This window comes from Ascaphus truei, chromosome 3 (assembly GCF_040206685.1).
Source record: "Ascaphus truei isolate aAscTru1 chromosome 3, aAscTru1.hap1, whole genome shotgun sequence".
Classification (NCBI taxonomy): Eukaryota; Metazoa; Chordata; class Amphibia; order Anura; family Ascaphidae; genus Ascaphus; species Ascaphus truei.
The window spans coordinates 336,095,054-336,101,053 of NC_134485.1; positions in this window are offsets into that span (position 1 = coordinate 336,095,054).

The following is a 6,000-nucleotide window of genomic DNA, read 5'->3' on the forward strand; positions in this document are numbered from 1 at the left end:
CACACCCTGCCTTAACCAATAGCTATTACGTCACGTGGTCTGGCACTCCAGGGGCCCCATGTTAAGTCAACAAATATCAGCTCATTTTGTAGGATGTGATTTACACTGATGACGTCCGTTCCATCACGTGACTGTTTCGGAGAAGCAATCACGTGATCGGAATGCCGGAGGGGGCATGGTACTCTGGTACTGCAGCCCCTCCAGCACTCACAGGGTTAAGGTGTTACAGCGTTGCAAATTTAGGCCTGGAAGCATAAATGCAAAAAAACATATTAATAAGCATCAAGTATCGAACACATACTCGTATGTAGCACCCCACCACATCACCTGTATGATACAGATTTGGAAACAACCAAATAAAATGAGACCCAGATAACTCATGGGTCTACTGTGGGCTACACATTTATTGATCACGTTTGAAAATGCCACACCAATACATGATAGCATCATAAATGTGGTCTAAAAATCAATGGCTCCTTGCCATTATTTATTGATGGGATAAAATGATATTTTACAAGTGCACATTTATGATGTATTTATGTGACCTTACAGTTATGTATTTTTCACGTGATCAAAAATGGTGTAGTACATACAGTACATAGTGCACATATAAGTTACCTGTTTCTTTATTTTGTTGTGTCTCTAATAGTATGAACGCTGTAAACTGCCTTCAGGTTATGGACACTCATTTATATTGTAACCTGAAGCAAAATCACATATACCTTTTTGCTAAAGATCTAGGCGAGCGTTCCATCATATTTGTTACTATTCTTTCAAAGTTAATAACAGCTAACGTGCACACAGGGTCCCTATCACTCAGATGTACTTGGGTCACAATGCAGCTTAGCATATGTATTTGTTATGGACTGGATAAGAGGTTGTATCAAACTAGGCAGCGATTCCAAACTTGCAATGATTAGGGCTCAATGACTGTATCAGCCTGTTTAAAAGAAGTCATAGCATGCGGTTATTAGGATTTTTTCGGAAACTGAGCATTTCTGGAGCATTCAACACTATGGGAGTTATTGATTAAACTGCGTTAGTGCTGATCTTGGCAAATGGGAGTTTCTTTGCGGTAGTGCCCCAACCTGCACTACTGCAGTTTCGTGAATTATCCCCCATGTACTAATGAAGAAGTAGTGTTAGGATCGAAGCAAATTATACATTGGCTAAGAACTCAAACAAGATCAGCGGCCTCCCTATCTATTTTGTGTTAAAGACATACGAATGATTTCACTCAAATGTAATTGGTATTTGGTTCAGTACTCATTCATCTCAGCCATTAGAGTCTTGGCTCTCGGTACGTAGGGTGTTTAAGGCCCCCCTGTCATTGTGCAGTGAAGGGGAAAAACATTCCTAGTCGCCCCTGAACAAAGCTCTTTTAGTTTATTCTGCTGTCACTATAATCGTGATGAAAGAGCCAAGAAAAGGCAAGTAAGGTAATATGTTTATTTCATTAAACTACAGAAATTGGAAGACAGTGAGCATCTACTAACTCCTTCCACAGCTCCACATAATCACCCCCTCATCCTTTGCTGATGCAAGCAGTGGGAAGAAAAGAAACACTGCAGTATATGAACATGTTCTTTCCGTGCCACAATGTCGGCTGATTGGTGCAGGACTAGTTTTGTAGGGCAAAAACGATGCGGCATTCTCGATAAACTAGCAGTTCAAAGTATGAAGGTGGATCATTTTACTCCGCCTATGTTATCTCCCATAAATATACAGGATGTTAACTTGTGCAACTGAACTCTAATGATGGCTGTAACTGCAGCACTATCTCAGCGTGTATCTTGTAACCTACAACCACGTGTTCATCTCACATGGGATTCTTCCTTGGGCAGGACCTGCTGGAGAAAATGTTGCACGTAGTGAGCCATATGCACTAAGCTCAGTTAGCCTATTTCACCTAAAGCAAATAACCCAACGTTGACCCAGTGCTACTCATTAAATAACGTATGGTTCCCTCTCTCATATGTAGCTTAGTGGATACCCGTTAAAATGCCCTGATTCCGTGGTGCTTAGTGCATCTGGACCAGTGCTCATTACTTTTACAAAACAGCGAAACAGGAAGTTCCACTTCCATACAGCACATGAAGCAACAGCATTCATGGTCATTGTTAGTAAGCAGTGTTATTCCGTGCGATACCTTCTGCTGCCTGAAGACAGACACCTTACGGCTTTAACAGCTACGTGGAACTTCACCTTTACTGAAGCAATTGCAATGAGAAATCACACAGGTGGATGAACCAGTGAAAGAGAAAACTATCTGTTACAATGCTGTTATTCCATCATCTAGTGTGTGAAAAAAATAATCTAATTAACAACTTCTAATTGTTACTGGGCCATTCCATTAATTCCTAATTTAGAGGATGCACACAAGTCATGCTGCTAAATTGAAGCTCTATTCCTTCCCCTGCTTGTGACACAGGCATGCGCAATCTGTAATTTCCATTAGATGTGCGGCTTTTCAATCTGGATCTTGAAATAGAACATAGTATTGTAACATGTAATATGTCTGTCCTGTCATTTTCTCTTAATAACTCAGATGTGGGGGGAAATAGTCTATATTCCTTAAAATCAACTTTCTACCCCCAAAAGATTCATAGACAACGGTCCCCTTTGTTATAGCTGCCCTATAAGACATGAAGCCTCATGAAATGACAATAAGGCTCGTATTTACTACGCAAAGTAAATATAGTTCAAATAAAATCGACCACAAGGTGTTTTTCTGTGTGGAAAAGTGTCTTGTGGCATAGTACTGCTTAGTAAATATGTCCCTCAGCCACTACACAGCAAAGGAGATTAGTGACAGACGTTCTGAACATCCCTCAAGCAGCAGCAGCCTCCTGTCTTCTGAATGTATTTATTTTTAATTTATGCCAAACTGGAGGGCACCCAATTCAGTAGCAGAGAAATGTTAATAGTTTGCATAGATAGCTAACTAAACATGGCCAATATGAATTCCCTTGCTAGCAAGCAATAGTACCAAAATCACTGGACTTATCCTGTGCTTGGAACACATACTGTACACATTCCATTGGGCACATTGGCACTGTAATTTGGCTCTCTAGTAAGCCTCCTTAACAATAGCCAATGGAGGCCCAGATGCACTAAGCTCCATTAGGCTATTTAACCTAATGCTAAATGTAATTAACATTAGGTTAATAGTAATGCCTATGCACTAAAGAGAATAACCTAACGTTAACCCTGTTTTATGCCTTTAATAAGCATATTTTTAACCAGAGTCTTTTTCCACAGTACTGAGTGACTTAAATACCTCCCCAAACACACCTTTATAAAATACATGGAGAGACACCTGTGAACAAAACGGAACCCACCTGAGGTACCTGGGAAATAGGCTCATTTAAATAATTTGAATATTTTTTATACATATTTAAATTAGCGTATTTACCAGTTATCTCAGGTGGGTTCCTTCTTGTGCACAGGTATCTCACCACATACGTCTCTCCAGCAAAACCCGTATTTCAGGGTCCGGATGGGAGTAACGGCACCCTTAGGTAAGACAGGCGTTACACCTTATTTGAAGATAACGCAAGGCAGTGCTAATGTAACCTGACATTGAGCCCATGTTAATGAGATAAACAACGGCCATTGTTTTTGCATATAATTACCGTAAGCAGGTATCCTAGTGTCAGCAATATGGACCATACGTTGATCTGTCTGGTCTGTTATTACATTACCCTCACAGGCTGAATCTTATCAGAGCTCTAGAATGTTCTCACAGAACAATGATGCAGTGCTACCTACTTGTCAAATGTAAAGATAATGTATTCTAACTTGAACCAAGGGGACACCAGAGCAAGATCTCCTCCGTCTGCTTACTCTCACCCTTCTTCCGTTCAGGAAATATTTTAGCTACATATTAGGGGACAGAGGAATGTCACCCATCATAATATAGTAGCTGAGTAAGTAAAACTGTCTGGATGGATTACAAACACAGCAATGTTGTGAGGTTGATAAGAAATATGAAGCCCTGACTGACAACCGTCTTGCATGTCTACCTACAGTAGGCAGAACGAATTAATATAATACAGCACAGTAACCCTCATACTGAGCTGTGCAGATATAATTATACAATAACTGCCTGCCGTAGCCTAAAAGTTTTGCGGACAATATCTCGAAGGTTTGGTATCTTCTTGCGATGGAGGTAAAATGTTTTCTAATGCATCACGGCAGCTCAGCTTGCTGAACCCATGAATTTGACGACTTTAAAAAATTCCCTGCTGACAAGAAAGTCACAAAGATATGAAACTTTACAACAACACCAGCTGCAAATATCTAAGTTAAAGAACAAAATAACACCAACTTTGACAACGATTTCACAAAAAGAAGTTTGGCAAATACTTTTATACTGTATATTGGGGAATGTTATTAATAGTCACATAAATAAAGATAGAATGAAACTTTTTGACCCTGTGTTTGCCTAAACATTTCTCTAATTCACACATTTCTTTAGAAATATTTTGAACTGGGAAAGTTTCCAACATATCTACTATTTGTTAGAGTACTTATCTGGGTATGTATAATTTTTATTTACCAAGCACCAACAATGTATGCATGCGCTTTACAAGATGACGTAAGAAATATAAAATGAAACGCAATAAAATAAAAGCATAAAATAGGAAAAAGAATCCCTGCACCAGAGATCTTATAATCTAAGTAACATGTTGGGAGACTTACAGAGACAGAAAAGGGAGACATATGTATATGCCGTGGAAGGCCGTATGGGTAAGTGCCTCGTGGGTCTTAGGGTAAGTGCCTCGTGGGTCTTAGGGGTAGCCATGAGCCCAAGCTACAGTATTAAAATGCTTCATTTAGAAGCTGTGCTTTTAGATTTGGATTTAAGGTGGCGAGAGAAGTTGCTTGGTGTATTATTATTATTATTATTATTATTATATTAAAAGTAAGGAAATACTACAGGTAGGAGGCAATGAGGGAAAAATGGTTTTGAGCAAGAAGGAGCAGTAGTTGAGTTGAGATGGATGGAAAGTACATAGGCAGAGCACAGGAGACAAGCAGGTGAACAGTGTGTCATCAAAGCTGAAACTTAGGGGGCGATTTCTTAAGCAGTGAGCTTTTGGACCCGATTGGGAAATTTGTAATCCCAAGATAAATAATGAAGCCAGACACAGGATTCATTAAGAAGTGATGCGCAATTGGTTAGGTGCAGGTAAAAATATTCCCGATCGCGCAAGCTGTTTTTTTCCCCCTGCTATTGTGCTTAAAAATCTAAAGCGCGATAGGTGATTGGAAAAAAAGCAGCCTGTAAGAGCTGCATGGAGACGCTGCATCTCTTACAGGTGATCGTGCATTAAGAATATTGATTTTGATCATAGTGTACATGAGCAGGGGGTCTCCTGAGATGAACCGCATTGGTTTCAGCCTCGGGGGGCCCCCAACTTCTTGAGATACAGGCCCCGTTATGGGGTGCCGGTATCCCCCTGCAGGATTTAAATCCCCCGGTCACGTGACGTGGGAGCTTTAAAAGCACAGGGGATACCAGCAAACCCCAACGGGGCCTATATCTCAGGAAGCAGGGGGTCCCCAAGGCTGAAACCAATGCGGTTCAGCTCAGGAGACCCCCTGCTCATGTACACTATGGTCAAAACACACATATCAATAAAAAATAATTAATTACCGTAGCGGCTATCCACTATGGTAATGAAGCTGCAGTAATGTAATTCTTATTAATAGTGTGCAGGAGCAGGGGGTCTCCCGAGATTAACTGCATTGATTTCAGAGTCAGGGACCCCCTCCTTCTCGAGTTACAAGCCCAGATATGGGGTGCTGGTATCTCCTCCATTATTTAAATGTCCCGCGTCGATGTTCCATGTACATACAATATGCTACAATGAAATGTATGAAATATATCTGCAAACAGTCTAATAAAAATAAATGTTATTCAAAAAAAAAAAATGGCGGCAACACTGGCATCCAATGCCCCATACCTGGGCCTGTAACTCGGGAAGCAGGCGG